Genomic DNA, 17,828 nt, shown 5'->3' with positions numbered 1-17,828 from the left:
GAGACAAGCAACAGCAGGACCCATCATGTGGCATAACTGGCTGCATCTCTTACTGTGATAGCTTTTGATTTCTTGTGGCCACCTCCCCAGTGTGTACCTTTCCTTCAAAATTCTGCACATCTTCAGCACTTCTTCAGCACTGGGATGTGCACAGATTAATAATACACACCATGGGCCAAGCAGCTTTCATTGATTAGACACTGTTGCATATAAAGGAAGAGGATGAATTTAGGAACTGTAGCCTACTAACGTGGTAGTCAGGACCCAGTATTTAACACCCCAATTTCAACCCTTAGATGAGCATAGGACCATCAAGACCCACCTCACCCTTTGAGACCTGGAGCTGCACATAGGTCCATGCAATAAAGATATGAAAACCTCCCAACCCAAAACATGACAAAGCCTAGAACAGATAATACTGATCTCACAAGGCTATTCATAGCCAGATGAAAATAGCAGCAAGCTGGAAAGGCTGCTTGCCTCTGTCCATACTTCTTTATCACATATCATGCCACAATGTAAGGAAATAACCTCCTTTAGCTTTACAATGTGTGGACACTTCCCAACACCCTCATTAGTCAAGACAGCTCTTGTAGGGCAAGTCAAAACCAAAAGCAGCATTGTACTAAGAATGATGGATGTGGTCCTGGCACCCACAGTCATAATGCAGTTCCCAGTATATGCTGTAGTTAACAGGACCAGAAGGATTTCATACCAAACTGCTACACCTGTACAGTCTGTAATCAGCCTCCCCACTCTTCCCCCCCATCTGGTTTCTTCTGCAGTCAGCGAAATATGCAGAGGCATTGTCATAATTACTTTACAGGTAAAACCCTGATAGCCACTATAATGCTCACAGGCACAATACTACAGCATTTAATGCATGTCCTTTCCCAGCAGAGAAGAAATAAAAAGCAAACTTCTGGATGGTCTTTCTCTTTGGGAAGGATGGGCTGAAAACCAGCACAAAATCTCCTGTGGCACCTCGACTGATGTAAGTGCTCCCTTTTACACTTGGACAAGCCCTCGAGGTGCAAAAATACAGATAGGAGAGGCATTGCACAAGCCTATAAACATGGCTCTTAAAGTATGAAATTGCCAGAAAGTATGAAAGTGCTCCTAAGGCACCAAGGGCTGTCCTACTGAAAAGGCACAGGGCTGAGCAGCAGACACCTCTACCCAGGTCTGTTCTGCCTGTGGCTGCACTGACACCACTAACCCTCCTTCTCCCTCTCTGTGCTCACATCTCCCCTCTCACTGTAATGAAATAAATATATAAAATACCTGTCTTTTGTTTAGCCGTTCCAAAGTGAAGCATCACGAGAGCTCTTCTGAGGTGCGTTACTTTCTCATTATTTGCAATATGCCACTTGCAACTCTGGACTGTCTAGTCCTTCACAGACCAAGAGCAGCTGTGAGCTGTGAGAACAGAGAATATATTTAATATAATTATTTTCTGAAAAGCTATTCCACAAAAAATGCTGTGGCTGCACAGAGTGCAATGATACTTTTTCTGACTTTCCCAGACAAATGAGGGAAAGAGGTCTACTGTTCCTACACAAAAACCTCCTAAGCAGCTAAGTCATATAGAAATGGCCTTCACATGAGAGACAGCTGATAAGATAAAGAATAACCTCAAACAAAGCAGGCAATTGTGGTCTCCCAGAGCAGTCCACGTATAAATGCATCTGTTACCATCACACAGAGAATGTCAAGGCCAAATTCTGGCAATGCCAGGCACAAGTGCCAGAATTACTCAAGCTCAACTACTCATAGACTTAATACAGACTTTTCTCTATTCAGTGAGGGCTGCACGTGACACAGTGAGCCATTCCCACCTCAGACCTGCTGATGAGCAGCAGGTGCCTGCCAATAACCACCACTGAGGCCAGCTTTGGCAGGCCCAAGAGGCAGTTAGAAGACAGCAGGTCTGACCCTAGTGATGGCTCTCCCCTCTGCTGTGCATCCCAGAACAAAAAAATACTGCTCAGTTCATTGTGAGCACAGCCCCAGGTGGTTTCTTGCAGATTCAGTCATTCTCTCACATTACACTTTCCAATAATATCCAACATGATAGAGAATCTCTGCTGTTTTATTAAGATCTTTTCCCTCCCCCTCCCCCTGGGCAGCTTTAGTGAAGGATGTCCATTGATCAGGAATGACCCTGAGATGTTCGTAGGTGCAGAGGAATTGCAGGAATTTATCAAAGCAAGCAGGTCTCTAGCCCAGCCCCTTGAGAGCAGCCAGCAGAAGATATTTTAGAACAACAGTACAATGCTAAGCCAAAAAAACAAGCAAACTCCTGTATTCAGTGCACGTGGGGAATGCATAACTGAGGAAATGCTCCACTGACCACATCAGAAGCGGGTGAACTTTGCTTATTTGCACTCAGCCTCAGAAATTCCACTGCTTCTGAAGAAGGTCTGAGACCCACAATACTACAGAGGGTTCAGTTAAGGCTTCAATTTCCTTTTGTAAAAAAAGATGCATAAGGATTTTTCCTCCCCTGTGCATTTCTACCCAATGCAATGTAACCACCACATGAATAATTATCTCCACTGAACTCTACTCATCTCCTTCCAGCAAGGAACTGCATGGATGGAATTTGCTTTACACACAATTTACTTCCTTTTAGCCATTTTTAATTAAATGAACCATCCTATGGTTACCACCTAGGGTAAACAAAAGACTGAGCTTCTCAGTCTTAATCATTATTTCCTAGAGCCAGCATCGCCAAAATGAAAAAAAAAACATCAAAGAAGTGTGACTCAGACTCCTAAAGGGCAACCAGTCCTTTTACTGGTCATAAACTGATAATCCAATGCTATAGTTTAAATATTTGAGACTTCTGTTTATTTCATAGGTGGGAATTATTTGCAGAGCTTGCAGGATGTAGTTCGTTGTAATTCTGCAGATTACCAGAACCCAAATAAACAAGCACAGCCACCCGGGACACTGAGAAATCCCTTAATATCCCACACACTGAGAAATCCCCTAAGATTCCAGCAAACAAGGATGGCCCTTTCCCAGCTGCAAGAGAGGATGCCAGTATTTCAGAGACTTTGCTCTCTCTGTCACCTTGCCATACCCACTCTGCTCCTTCCAGGTGTAACTCAGGGAGCTTTGGAGGAGAGAGGGAAATGCTCCCACGCCTTCACTAAATGCACTTTGCTTTGGGATTGGGGGCAGGGGCTTGTGCTGAGGTTGGTTCTAAATCTGCACTTACATCCTCAAGAAAACAAGTTTTACAAGAATTTGCATTCCCTATTTATTAGTTTGTAACAAGCCTTCATCCCCACAGCTTGGCTGTGAGCCAGTTTAGGGCTCCCCATGCACGTTGTGCTGTGTGTCTGCTGCGCTGACATTTCCATCTGAGAAATATCCTGGTGTCCAGGCTTCCCTCTCAGCCAAGGGAGAACTGGCACCTTATATCAGCTTTAAGGAACTCAGCTGTCCCACTAGCAGTTTCTAGACACCACGTGGTATGAAGGGTACTCCTAAAAGCATCTTCTCAGCTCTTATGCTTGAAAAGGCAACAATAAATAAATATATGGCATCTAAAACTGAGCAATTAGCAGCTTAGAGCTAGACCAGTGCAGGTGAAGGTTACATATTTAGTCTAATCATCTCCCTGTCCCCCTTTGTCACTCACTGATCCTCAGAACCCAGATATTTTCAATATGAAAAAGGGGAGATGGACAATAAGTTCTGGCTGAGTTAAAACAAAGAAACTGCAGGACTGGAAGATGAAGAAAAAAGCAATCATCCATGAGAAGTTCTGGCTTTTATTTTTGACCCAAAAAAATATCTGCTGACCTCAACTTTGCTTCCTTCCAAACGTAATTTCTCTATGTTTGCCTGCAGTTGTGACATGGCATTTAATTGCTTTCCTGACCCTGATTGTTATGCCCCAGCAATCATGAGCTTGCAACACCTACCCAGCCATGAGGAGCTGGTCGGGAGCCCTCAGAATCAGAAGCCATTTTATTTAAATAAAACCAACACCAAAACCCCCTCATTTTGTAACATGGTGGGGAAGTTAAAAATATGTGGGGTCCAATTCCTTTGTACTCCTGTTCCTGTTGAGCTCCATGGCATGAGGCAGAGAGTGGTGATAAATCCCGAGGGAAACCAGCACTGTTTGTTTAGGAAACTTTGCATACTGAGGGATCCTTCCTTCTGGTGAGTGATTATTTTTAAGCCTCAGCCACGCCTGGATGATTCTGAAATAACTCAAAACTGGAATGAAGGTAACTGCAAAACAGTAGGGTGCATCTCATTATTGCTTAAAATATTTGGAAGGTATAATTCCCTCCAACATGTGGGAAAAGGAGTTTTGGATACAACATTCTAAGAAGTAATCTCCTGATCTGTAGTTTCTAGTTTGTGATGCCAAAAAACAGAGGGGCTATGTCCAGAGGTTGGGGTCACTCCCCACATTATGAAAGGGGAGAAAAATGCTGCTCAAGTCCATGCTGATTTGGGATCCACACCTTCTTCTCTTCTAATTCCCAAGCATGTGCTGTACCTGGTTCGAGTACAGAAATGTACTACACTAAATTTTTAAATAAAGCTGTTTTACTTTGTCACCCTGACATACAGTGAAAGGAAGCTCTAGGGAGAGCAAGCCCATTGCTGAAGCTGCAACATCACCTGCTGTCAGATCTCGTTCTACGAGAAAATAGTCATATATGGGAATATTTTTTACATGGTCACTTTCCTTCCAGGAATAATGCAACTTTTCAGTGCAAACACAGACTCAGTCATTAACTCCCTTATTGGAGCCATGTACATGCTCTAGGAGCTGGATGACTTCAGTGGGACAAGGGGTCCTGGAAGCACTTATTACTACAAGAAGAAAAAAAGCACCTGCTTCCACTACACTGTCTGTCCCCTGTAGTGCTCAGAGTCAGGTGAAGGATTCTGTATTTAAGTCTATCCATCGAAGGGTGATGTACAACACCCACAGTCATGAGGAGGCTAATACTATCAGAGATGGGTAGTCTCAATTCACAAGGAAAGTAATCATTAAATAAATCAGATGCCACACTGATTTCAACAAAGCCACAGTTCCTATATTAGGTTTTTCCTATAGGAAAAAGTTGCAAGAGACTAATTAGCTAGAGGCACAGCTCTAAACAGATATGCTTAAACTACCACAAATCTCCATGTGGACATGGCCTGTCATTTAGTTTAGCCTAAAATAAAAGTTTAGGCAAACTCAAGTGAGAAGTCCAAACACAGATTGCACCAATTTAATTAAATGACTAAAAATAAAATCAGTATCAGATGATCATCTGGTACCACTTTCTTGCACAGACAAGGTGTTTCTTCCATCTGTGCAGCTCCATGAATACTTAGCAAATCTTGCACGGAGGTGGGGGAAAACAGACGTTTTGGATAAGAATAACAAGATCACCTGAACTGTTGAACAATGCAGTTTTATTTCTAGGTGCTCAAGCCAAATGAGATTTGGAGCTTTTATATGAGCAGTGACAACTACAATTCTGCCCAGACACAACTGTATGATGACGCTGTCGTGTAAAACGCACATTATACTGCAGAGGGTAAGATACCTGCCCACGTTGCTGACCCTGTTTTGTGGTGCTACGTTCAGCCCAGATAGCTGCAGGTCTGTGAGAAGGCAACAGCTTGGGCTGAACTCGCTGGAGTGATGGAAACTCATGCCAGCAGACACCCAGAGCAGTTCCCAGCAGCTCTCTGTGGGTGAGTTTCACTGAACTGCTGTCCTAATCCCATCTGTTTTGTCCCTCCAAGACGAACTGGACCATTAGGTTTAACTTGCAAAAAGTAACTTTCTTTTGATTCCAGTCACTAACAGACCCTTATTTCTCTCAGGCTTTGCCTCCAGTTGACACCCCAGGGCAGCCTCGTACTTCTTTCAACTTTGTGGCAAACATTTATTATTGTTTTGTTTTTCTAGCCCCCCCCGCTACATCTCTGAATGCAGATAACAATATTGATTTAAATGCAATCAAAGCGAGCCTGACATACAATGAACACTTTGTCCATGTTGTGCCATACTGTGGCAAGGGCTGCCTCTTTCCCAGGGATGGAGGCCCATTAAAGGGACACGATTTATGAGTTCAGGGGGAAAAAACAAGTTTGCACTTCAATTACAGAATTGTGCAGGAGAGCAGAAACTTGGGTCACCACGTGGAGTTTCTCAGATATTCTGCCAAAGGTGGAATGGGGAGGGAGGTAGAGGAGATGGGTTCAGCCCTCAGAACCAACTGATCCCTGCCTGCTGACACCCTCACACAAGTTTCACTGGGGTAGGTTGGTAGATCTCCACCCTTCTGACCATACCCTGGGGGGAGAGGCTCAGGGGGCCCAGAATGGTCTATAACATCACTGATGAGAATAAGCTCCATTGCAAGCTATTTTATATAAAAATGACTCACTCCCAAACAAATACAAAATAAGACACAGTAAACCAAACAGCAGTGGCCATAGGTTACCATGGCTTATACAACGGCATTGATCCCACTGGAGAGCTGGCTGCAAAGGGAGTAGAAATTAATAAATGCTGATTTTGTTGCCATGCCAAATATTTACAATAATGAAGCATGAATAAGGAAGTAAATAAAACCAGGATGGAAGGGAGAGACTATGAAAATACAGACAAAACAGCAGAAGTCACAGGAAAGTGACACATGATGTTCCAGGTCTTCACAGGCAGTTTAGAAAACAAAGTGGGAAAGCAATAACAAAAAGTACAATATAAGCATCAGAAGTACCCCCTATTTTGTAGAATTTTCCTTTCTTAAAGACTTTTCCATGTCAGGTTTTCTCTATGGAGAAAGTTGAGGATGCCCCATCCCTGGAAGTGTTCAAGGCCACGTTGGATGGGGCTCTGAGCAACCTGGTCTGGTGGAAGGTGTATCTGCCCATAGCTGGGGGGTGGAATGAGATGGTCTTTAAGGTCCCTTCCAACCCAAAACATTCTATGATCTCTCCTCTGAAAACCAGCAGCTCTCTCACAAACTTAATTTTAAGAGATGGCACAAAACCACTCTCTAATCGCAAGAAGCCCTGACAACACAATTCATCAGCGCAAGACAAAATACACTTTTATTTAAGTAACAGCCCCACGTTCTGTCCAGCCCCGCAGGTGTGATGCCCTGCCGGCCTGTCGTGTGGGACCAGCCCCGAGCCGTCACCGAAGGGCCATGGCGAGGTGCCCCGGTTGCCATCCCTGCCCGACCACTTGCCTGCCCTCCAAAGACGCTCCCCTGCCCCGAAGCCGGTGCCGCGGAGCTCAGAGCACCCGCACGCGGTCCCCACCGGCGCTGCCGCTCCCGCCACGGCCATCGAGGCGAAGTAGGGCTGCGACGAGGACTCCCCGTGTTCCTGCCCTAGCCCAGTGTCCTGCCCAGTGTCTGCCCCGTGTCCTGCCCTGCACCGCTGTCCAGCCTCACACTCCCCCCCCGCTTGCCGGGCCAGGGCGCGCAACGGTCCCCCGAAGGCAGACCCTGCCCTGCCCTGCTCCGCGACCGCCCCGGGCACCGCGGGCACTCCCCCGGGAACCGCGGGCAACCCGGGGCCACGGCTAGGTTCCGGGCGGCTGCCGGCTCTGGCCAGCGGCCCGCAAGCAGCGAGCGCAGCGGCACCTCCGCTCCCGCCCGGAGGTTCCGGCGGGCACGGTTGCCCGGGACGTCCCGTCCGGCCGGCTGAGGCCCCGGGACACGGGCCCACGGAGCCCCGAGCCCTCACAGCCGCTGCCGAAGCCCGCCCAGGGACTGCGCTCCCACCCCCACGGACACCGGGACCGTGCCCGCGGGACAGCGGAGCCCGAAAACCCTTACCTGCCCTCGGCGGCGCGGGGCGGGTTATCCCGGGCGCGGGCTATCCCGGAAGGGGGCAGGGTGTTTATCCCGGACGGGGGCGGGTTATTCCGGGATGGGGCGGGAGCGGAGTTATCCCGGGATGGGGGGGAGCGGGGCGTGTCTGTCGCGCCCGGCAGCACCGCGGAAAACCCGGCCCGGTGAAGGAGCAGGGCGAGCGGGGCGCAGTTTTGGTTCGGGGACAACCAGGGTTGGGGATACTTTCAGTCTTTCCGGATGTTGTTTGTCCTTATTTTATATTTTGTGTTGTAAAGACAAAGTAACTACTGCCACCCTTGGTTCAGCCGGGGCAGGACCCACCTCGGCAAGCCAAAGTGTAAGGTGTTAAGAGAGGTGCAAGTTGTTAGGAGAACAGGAGTAAGCAGCAAGGCCGCCTCAGCCCCAGCACTCGACCCGAGGCAGCCCTAGGGCTCGCTACAGCCCCGCAGCCGCCCCATCTCCCAGTCTCCCGCTGAAACAAAATGCATCCCTCTCCCCTGCATCTCCCCCCATTTTCATCTCCTACAACAGAAAAGGCTGAAGCAAAACTAGTCACACTTGCATGTCACTAAAAGTTTGAATTTCTGGGTGCTTGGACAGCCAATGCCTCTCCATCAAGCGGAGGCAGGAACAGCTTTGTGTGGGGTTTGCTTCAATCCTTTTCAATAATAGAGAAAAATGTGACTTGGAAATGAGTAAATACAGTCACATGGGGACAACTTTACAACAGCCTGTCAAATCAGTGAAGAAGTGCCTTTTATTACCACAGCCAGTGCCTCCCATGCTTTTCTCAACTTTCAGTCTTTTAGTAACTTCAGGAGAACAACTGGCAGAAGCCATGTAAAACACTGAAACAGTAGGCAGAGGTGGGAAAAAAATGGATTTACTTGCTGATTTCTATGTAGGCTTTCATGGTTTGTATCCTAAAATGAACTCCTGTTTCAAGTCTAAGGTTTGGGCTATTAAGCTTAAAGTACCGGGAGGTGTTTTGAGTCAGAGAGATGCTGATTGCTGCCTGACCCTATGTCATCTGTTATTATGACTTTTGTCTTCCAGAGCAACTGCTATGTGTACTGAAGCCCTGCTTCCTGGGAAGTGGTTGGGCATTGCTTGCTGATGGGAAGTACAAAATAAATATTTTGTTTTCCTTTGCTTCCATATGCAGCTTTTGCTTTACTAAGCTGCTTTTATCTTGACCCATGGGGTTTTTTTCCATCTTATTTTCCTCCACTCCATCCTGTCCTGCTGAGGAAGGCAGTGATAGAGCAGTTTGGTGGGCACCTGGCATTCAGCCAAGATCAACCCACCACAAAAGTATTTCTTCATTCATATTCCCATCATGGACAAAAGTCCCTCAAAACCTATATAACTTTTCAGAGTGCAATGTATGACTCCTCTAAAGATGAGATGCACCTTTAGCTTGGATGAACAGAACCTTTGTTATCTTGCCTGCTTTGGGACCTCCATAAGTACAGCCATAGCACAGCTCTCAGCTTTTTTCTTTCCATGCTATCCTTTTCCTTAACTCACATCCCATTAAGCCTAGAATGTTTTCAGTATTTTTAGCTGTGACTTTCAAAAGGCTGCCAAAAGATAGCTGAAAAGTATAGTGTGATTAATGCTCTCAGAGTTTCTTCACGATTCAGCTCTGTTAGAGGAACTAAATATGAAAGCATGACAAAATCACCAGCAACTATTTCATTGGGGGCTTTCATTCAAATTTTTGCAACCCCACGGGGTCTCTGTAACTTTTCTCCCCAGCATTACTGGAAGCATCAAAGGAAGAACACGGTGCTTTGGAGATGCCATTTATTCCCACTGTCTTATCGCAAAAATATTGTACTGAGAACAAACTGCATCTCAGTTTTGCTTACTGAGCATTGAAATTTTAGTTTACAGCTTGCCAGAATAAAGAAACAGAAAACCCCTGGTCCACTAGGACAAATGCTCCACCAGCAAGCCATAAACATAAATGCAGACTCCAAAGGAGAAAAGAAACCCCGCTGACAAATCTGTGTATGAGCAGGATCCTGCTTGCATCTGCAGGACCTGGTAATCTAGGACTGCACAGATAGAGAACAGCAATGTGTCTCTTCAGACACATCCCTTGCAATCCTGCTGAATGTCTTACTTGGTTAGAGAAGGAAAGTCATGTAACAGCCAAAATTCAGCAAGCAAAATTCAGTGCAGGTCAAGCGATGCTACATGGAGCTCATCCAGTTCAAACCAGCTAAGAGCCTGGCCTTATTTTATTTGGCACTGTGGACCTCAGTTTTTACTGATGAAAAGCTGAGCTGTTTTAATCGAAAACTGAGGCTCTGTGTCCTTTCCCTGTAAGGTATAAATCTGTATTGGTTGGCAGCGAGAACTATGAAAGGTTTTTGATACCATCTTGCTTGGCACTGCAAGATGATTTTTTCTTTTAATGTAATAACGGTTTTAAAAGAGAAATTGGCTCATGTTTCAGGGAACTTTCCAAGAGGCTTACAAATCATGTGTCCCAAGTCATGGGAAAGATGTTACTAATTGCTTACAGCAAAGCCAACGGGTTTTAAAGGCCACATTCATCCCAGCTAACAGTGACAGAGTGGGATGGCAAAGTGCACACAGCCACCCATGGCTCGAGCAACTGGAGGGGCTTGAGTCTGCACCAGGTACTGGAGCAAGGTCCAGACTCCTCTCAGGAGAAGAGCTGGTTACTAGAGGTGAGGTTTCCCTGTAGAAATGCAGGAACACAGGCCCCTGTAGAGATGAATATCCCCATCCTACAATGCAGGGAACCTCCTCCTTCCATTCATCTTCCATCGACTGCATACAGAACTGAGACCACGTGGCCAGGGATTCCCACTTTAAAAAGAGGTAAACAAAGTCTGATCCCAAACCAGACTCTTTTGAGACCACTGGTGGATTTGAAGGCTTATTTCATTCCAGTGGCCAGAAAGCCAAGTAATCATCCAAATCCTGGCAAGCACAAGGAAAATCCTTCTGGAAAACAGACCAACAAGCCCGAGACCTCCAGCCATATGTCAAGACTGGTATTGATCAGTGTTTGTAAAGGAAACAGGGGAGAGTTTACATGTGCATGAGATACACCAGCATGGATTGTATACTGATATACATACTGCTCTGGTTGCAATACATTTATTTCTGGCCATATGTGTCTAGGTTAGTGCTACAACAGAGTGAAACCAGCACAGAAAAGGAATTATCACACAGCTGCTCTTACCACCACTGTTGCTCCAGGTTTGCTCTGCTGAACTGAGTATTTAAGCCAGACATATGGTGCCTATAGCAAAAAGCACCCTGAGAAATCTGTTCTCCGTCTTCCAAGAAATGCAGTAACCCAGCTTACAGCAGAAGACAACATAAAGCAGAAGGTAACTTCTCAAAGAGAGACAATTAGCAAAGGTTTACCATTTTCAGACAAAAATGTGTCATTGATGGTTAAGTGACACTGCCTGATATCCCTCCTGCACTCTCCCCTCCCTGCCCTCTGGATGCCCTGCATGCTCTCTTCTCATCAGCAGGAAGCCCTCAGAGATATGTTTGCTGCTAACTGGCTTTAAAAATGTACTGTGCTGCAAGAGGAAATAATACAAAGTTCTCTCCTGTTGGGAACATATCCTGGCATGCCTTTAGAAACAAGCAAACAATAAATCTTCTCTCGCATTCTTTCAAATATGAGTGAATTTGCTGCCCCTCTTGCAGTGCAAATCACATTTTAGAACTGGATTTCTCTTTGATTCTGACAGGATGTCCTAAGTAAAGGCTACACTGCTGCACAGTACCACACAAGGAAAGGTAACACAGAGGCAAAAGCACACAAACGTTCCAGGTCCACAAGACTCCTTGTCACAACCATCACTGCACACAGTCAGCTCTGCAATTTCTTTTTCTGCACCCTATAACATGCATATTTAACATAACCTATCTCATCTTGTCTGTCTCAGGACATTTTTATGGATTCTCCTGGGCTTTGCATCAGACCCTTAATGACATACTCATTTTTAACTAAAAGCCCACATTTTCCCAGTTAGTTTTGAAGTACTGTTAAGTAAACATCTGTCTTGAGAGAAGTCTCACTGAACTGCCAGGCATTAGTGTGAGAACTCTGCTCAAATGGGTTTCAAAACTGCTTTTAACCATAATTTTAAAGGACAAAATGCATTTGGTATCTAGTGCCTCAAGAAGCAGTCAGAGCAGAAAGGAGAATTCTTAAGAATAAGTCTTTAAAAAGGAAAAAGGGGCATTCTTTTGAGGATGATTTCTCATTATGAAATATCAGAACTTTTTTCCTGTCCCCATACAATGAAACAGGCATCCTTTACTTTCCTCCATTGCTCCACCAATCCAAGCAAGGCTGAAACATTTCCCTGAGTGTATTTCCATCTCAAAAGGGTCCGAGGAGGTTTTAATGTAAGCAAAGCTTTTGTATTGCAAAAAAGGGTATCAAAATAGGCTGTTTACTTAACATGCATGGAATAAATCAGAACTCTGCCAGAATTTTATATTATTAAAATAGGGAAAAAATGCCTAAATGCATTATGCTGATATTTGCTTAGAGGAGGTATTGCTTTTGGTGTATTTGACCTGAGGGACTACTGCACGAAATGAGTTTGCTTACAGGAATGGGATGACAAAAATAACATTTTCTAAGGAAACAGGAAAGATTTGCTGATGTTCTTTGGAAGTGCAAATTAAGCTGCTGCACAAGGGATAACACATATAAGATATATAAAAAATGTCACATGTAGTTGTGCTCAAGCACAACTAAAAAAGTCCTTTTTAATCATCAAGAGCCAGCCCTTGTGATGAACTCGTACATCATTTGTTTATCCCTCTGTTCAGTTCATGTTTTAAAAAAGGAAACATTTGCAAAAATGCAAGCACCCTATGAATGCCATTTGACCTGCAAGAGAGATTATATTATTCAAATAAATGTCTTTCTAGAAATCAGCAGCTAATTGTCAACTCTATTACTATTATTAGTAGTAACACAATGTTGAAGTAGAAAAATCAGGAAGAGACATTGTCCTGGTTGGCTTTAAAGTCCAAACTGCAAGAAACTGCTAATAGTTTTTCATCATTTTTAAAGCCATATGATGACATATTCAAGGTCACTGTGTGCTTCAGTAGGGCCATACTTTTTAAAAAATAAAAATTATGTATGTCATTGACTTCCTTTCAGGTTTTTGCTATTTTAGGGTGCACATGGCTGATTCCAATGCTGCACCATCTCACTGACGCCACACGACTCAAACCAAGGCTGTAAATGATCATTTGAAGGTCAGGGTCTTGCTGTCCCAGGAAGACATTTTAATTGCATGTAATTACTGTTAGCAGTGTACAACCACTCTGGTCTGCTACAGGTCAGTTCTCAAGTGAGGGGGTGACCTGCCTCCTAAAATCACAGTGAACTGAAAACAGCTTTTTGGAGGGATGCAGACAGTGACCATGACAGATGCCAACAGAACAGTCCCAGCTGGATACATGATGTTAACCTGCAGAATGAAAAGGGGCAGAATGAAAAGCTCGTGCTAATTCAATACCAGTCACATCAGTGGTGCTGATAGATAAGTCCCTGAACCAGGTTTTAAGCCATTCTTTCTTTCTGGGGGCTGCCTGCTTATAGAATTGGAAGCTTTTCAGCATTTCATACAGGCTCCAAGAACATATCACTTATTGAACATTATAGCAAAGGCCACCCAGTAGGAGTTTTACATCATCTCTGGCACAGAATCAGTACTCTATATTTGGGGAGAAAAAGAGCAAAAAGAGCCCAACTGCACTTCTGAGAATTTTACAAAGCAATCTGATTCTTGGGGGATGCCCATACAAGCCTGTGGCTTTTTTCTTTTTCCTTGTGAGAGTCTGGGAATTACAGGGCAGTTTACAAACCAGAATTGTTGCAGCAAGTGCTCTGTGGGTGCAGAGGTGAGGAGGAGCCCAGCTGGGCAAGGGGGGGCAGCTGATGAGAGGGGCCCGTGGGCAGCACTGTGGGGACCTGTGCCGTGGGCCCTCATGGAGTGGGGGGACACTACTTGGTGCCTGGGGTTCTGCAGCACCAGCCAGCCTGGCCCAGGGAAATCCAGCCAGGAGCAAGGACATGGCCACACACAGGAAATGTGCAGGACACAGCCTGGCTGTAGGCACACGTGACGGAGCTGGGCTGGGGGCACAGGCTGGCCTGCAGTGGGCCACAGCCACTGACCACGGATCAGTGGGTTCCCCACCAACGGGATGTGTTTGCACAGCTGCAAAACCCTGCTGCCATGAGGGAAGGCGTGACAGGGATGTCACTGTGCCAGGCTGGGCCGCCCCACTGCCTTTATTAGCCCGTCTGAAGCAAATTGCTGTGTACAACTGAATTAGACAGTTGTTCTTCAAAGGTTACACCCCACACGCTATTAAGATTCATGTGATTTTGAGATGAAGTCATCTGAGTGATTGCTTTCCCAGCTGCTCCCACGATGTACAGGCTGCTGACAGTTTCATTTTCCATTACTTCCCTCCACTTTGCAAACTCACTGCCTACTTGATCACTGAAGGATAACAAGTGCTTCCAAAAAAATTTGAACAGCAATATGTAACAAAGCTGCCAGGCTACAGGGTCAGTTGATGAATAACTTTGGTTGCCTGCCACAAACAAATCAAAAGCAGGACAAAACAAGTGCTTAGGTTTATCTCAGCTGGTCTTCCACACTGTTTTTTTATTCAGGATTGATGATCCTCTGCTCCACAACTTCATCACATCATTGTGCTGCCATACTCAATGTAATGAAAACAATTAAGACAACTCTAATGAGATCATTAACAAAGCAGGAAAGGAAGCATCTTATCATTTTTCCTGAGAATTAAAACCAAGTAAACAAGTAACCTTCTCCCAGTAGGAAGCCCCTGGGAATCAAAAGGAAAGGTCTCATTAAGAAAGGCACTAAGCAAGCAGTTGCTCTTGGTTCACTTCACATTAACTTGCTCACCTTAACGAACTGCAGCATTTCCAAGGCACTGCTCAGCTTCCAGGAATCCAGAGTTTCTCAAGGAAAATGCCCCACCACATCCCCCCTCAAGGAGCTGGTGCTGGAGCAGTGCTGGGAAGCTGGCTGTCAGTGGGCAGAGCCAGGCTCCAGCTGCCAGCAGGGACCCCACGGCACGCACGTCAGGAGAAGGGCAGCTGAGGCAAAACGAGCTATACAACCATTAATTAATAATTAATGGCATATACAAATATTATTCTGCCTCCCCGAGAAAAAGGCCACACAATCTCACTAAACTCAGGTTCCTTCAGAGGGCAGCCGAGCTGCAGAGCCTGGACACAGAAAGAGCTTCTCAATTCCCTCCACCAGTTACCTGAACTAAAATGAAAAGGATTCACAGCCAGGTGAAACCTGGGCAGGCAAAGCAGTGCTCAGACACACAGGCTGCTGTAGTCTCTTTTCTAAACTGGAACATGGCAAAAGCAAAGAGATTTGCAGCAATTCCTCCCTACATGGAGTAGGGAGCACTTGAGGTCAGCACTGAGGACTCTTATGTCCAAGCATTTCCTTGAAACAGTGAGAATTAAAAACCAGCTATTTTTTAAAATAAAGAATGAGATCACCTGGTATTCATTTGACAGCGTGAACCGGTGTGTTTGAAAGCATGAAACACTTCCTTTTAACATCAATCCACCTGAACCCTCCATTTCAGAGGCAGCAGCAGATGCTGGAAAGCCTAGAGTTCAGCCCAATTGCATGAATTTTATGCCAGGTTTTAATTTGGCAGAGTAATCCTAAAATTACATTATCATACCTGTTAAGGCAGGCACCATACAAATTATACAGTTCCATGCACTCTTAAGCTGAAAGCATTTTTCATTGTAGGCAAGTACAACAAATGCTGCCAAACTGAAGGAACGATATCATTTAACAGCTTCAAAAATTGTTAACCTATGAAAATGCAAACAATGATTAGAAAAAAGACCTTTCCCTCTGATAAGGTTGACAGACAGTTTAATCCCCAGATCCTCACTGTGAATTTTCCTTTTCTTTTTTTTTTTTTGCTTGATTAGCTTCAATTCCGAAGCCACATGAAAAAGGAAAAGGGGGGGGAGTGGGAAGACATAACAAGGAGAGTTAATCATATGCAGGGAAACAGTGATGCAGCCAATGCAAATCCAAGGAAACAGCAGTGGTACAAAGACAGAACAATTTTACTGTGATTTATCATGCAGTGGAGAGCTTGCTTTGGTTTTCACACCTGAGCCACAGCACGTAAATGGATTCTTTGATGGTAGCACTTTCTGTTAGAAAGTCATTCTTTAGCCTGCATCAGCCAGGGCACTCGTGGTGTTCAGCTCACCTGCACACAAAGGGTTAAAACTTACCATTTGTAATAACACCTCAACTGCTGCAGAACCATCGCTCTGCTTCTGTGACAAAACTCCCTCCATCATCGTGGTCCAGCACGATCCAAGGCAGCCCAATTCCAGGTTACATGGATGCTACACCAGCATCCCCAGGAGGTCTGGGGAAGCATCACGAGCAGCTGCTTCTCTTTTTTCATGCTTTTCTCAGGACATAAGGCAGGGAAGACCAGAGGAGTGTTACCAGCAACACAAAAGGCCTGAGCCAGATCCACAAATTTATCCAGGTGCTTACATTCACAGTGAGTTCACACGGGACTTGGTAACTAAATACACACTGCTGTGGGTACAGGTGTTACAGTTCTATTGCAATGTGTTGTACACAAACAAATCCCTTTGACTACAGCAGGCAGCAGCTTCCTAAAGCGACACAAGATTAAAAAGCTTCTTACACCGTCTGTGTCTGTCAAACAGGCCAGCTCAGATGGCAGAGGTCTAGCATTCTGCATGTTCTCAACAACATCCTGTTGAATTAACTGACTGCCACATTTTTTAGCAATCTAAAATGTTCAAGTTACCTCAGCTGCAATAGTCCAGAAATGTGGAAAATGTTAGAATATCCATCCTGGCCATTGCAGCCCCACAGGGGATATATTTAAAATGGGCATTAACAGCTGCCCCAAGACACCCTCTGCACCAGATCTCCCAGCCCTCTTCTCTGAGCAGCTCTCCCAGCACAGCCAGGGCAAAATGCCTGAAGTGCTGATGCCTGGCCTGCAGCTCTCTGATCTCCTGGCAATCAATGTTCTGCTCTATCTCATTTCAGTGCTTTTCCTTTCCCCCCCACCCCCAGAAAGTGGACAGCCTATTGGGCAGGGAGTTTGCTCTAGGAAACACTGGCTTTTGAATGGTTAAAAGGAAAAAGGACCTTCTTTCCTGAGTGAGAAAATGGACAATAAAAAAAGACCAGTCCAGACCCTTTACAAGAAAATGGAATTGTGCTTTTTGATAACAAGCTGTGCTGATTCTGGGAATTGGATACAGAGGATTATGTGTATTTCTGTCCAAGCTAATTTGTGGTGACAAGCCATGGTGCTCTCCTCAGAAGAGTTTGTATTATTGGTACCTTTACAGTCTTTCACTCTCTGCAAGTTTATAAATAGCAGTGAGTTCATGAATTTACTTTTAGGCAGAAAAGCTTATAAATATTTTTTTTAGACCACAATTTTGCAACAGGCAGGAAAACTGTACTGTACATTTGAAAATCAACCTAATGATGGATTTAAAGGCTTAAAGCAGCTCTTTCACTGTACTTGTTTGAATCTTTAATTACACACTTCTCTTCATCCCCAGCCATCAGCTGTGATACTGAACCAGAGAACTTTATAAATCACTGGGTTTGATGTCTTCAAACAATTACAGATTTAGCATATTTCAGGAAGACAAAGCTGTTGAAATGCTGCTGAGCTTTGTCAAGTGAAACATGGAATTTTACAGGAAGTTTTTTAATTAGGTTTCAGGCCAAGAGAAGCAATTCCTAAATATTCTGGCAATGCTTGTCTGGACAATGCTGCCTTGCTCAGGGTGGGCCTCTGGGCTTCATTTTTTGATGACTGACACTTATATTTAGAGAGTGA

At 45.0% G+C, this 17,828-nt stretch overlaps 1 protein-coding gene across 1 annotated transcript in view; it reads right to left on the bottom strand.

Annotated features, from left to right (window-relative positions):
* The window catches only part of LOC103766543 (synaptotagmin-like protein 2), a 34,377-nt gene extending 26,522 nt beyond the window's left edge, over nucleotides 1-7,855 (bottom strand). Inside the window, exon 1 of the mRNA XM_008933591.3 lies at nucleotides 7,830-7,855. The gene's annotated coding sequence lies outside the window, so the exon portion shown is untranslated. The remainder of the gene's footprint in view (nucleotides 1-7,829) is intronic.
* Nucleotides 7,856-17,828: the final 9,973 nt, after the last annotated feature.

Source organism: Manacus vitellinus, unplaced genomic scaffold (assembly GCF_001715985.3).
Source record: "Manacus vitellinus isolate BGI_N305 unplaced genomic scaffold, ASM171598v3 scaffold_19_pilon, whole genome shotgun sequence".
In the NCBI taxonomy this organism is placed as follows: Eukaryota; Metazoa; Chordata; class Aves; order Passeriformes; family Pipridae; genus Manacus; species Manacus vitellinus.
This window is presented reverse-complemented; position numbering and strand designations above follow the sequence as displayed.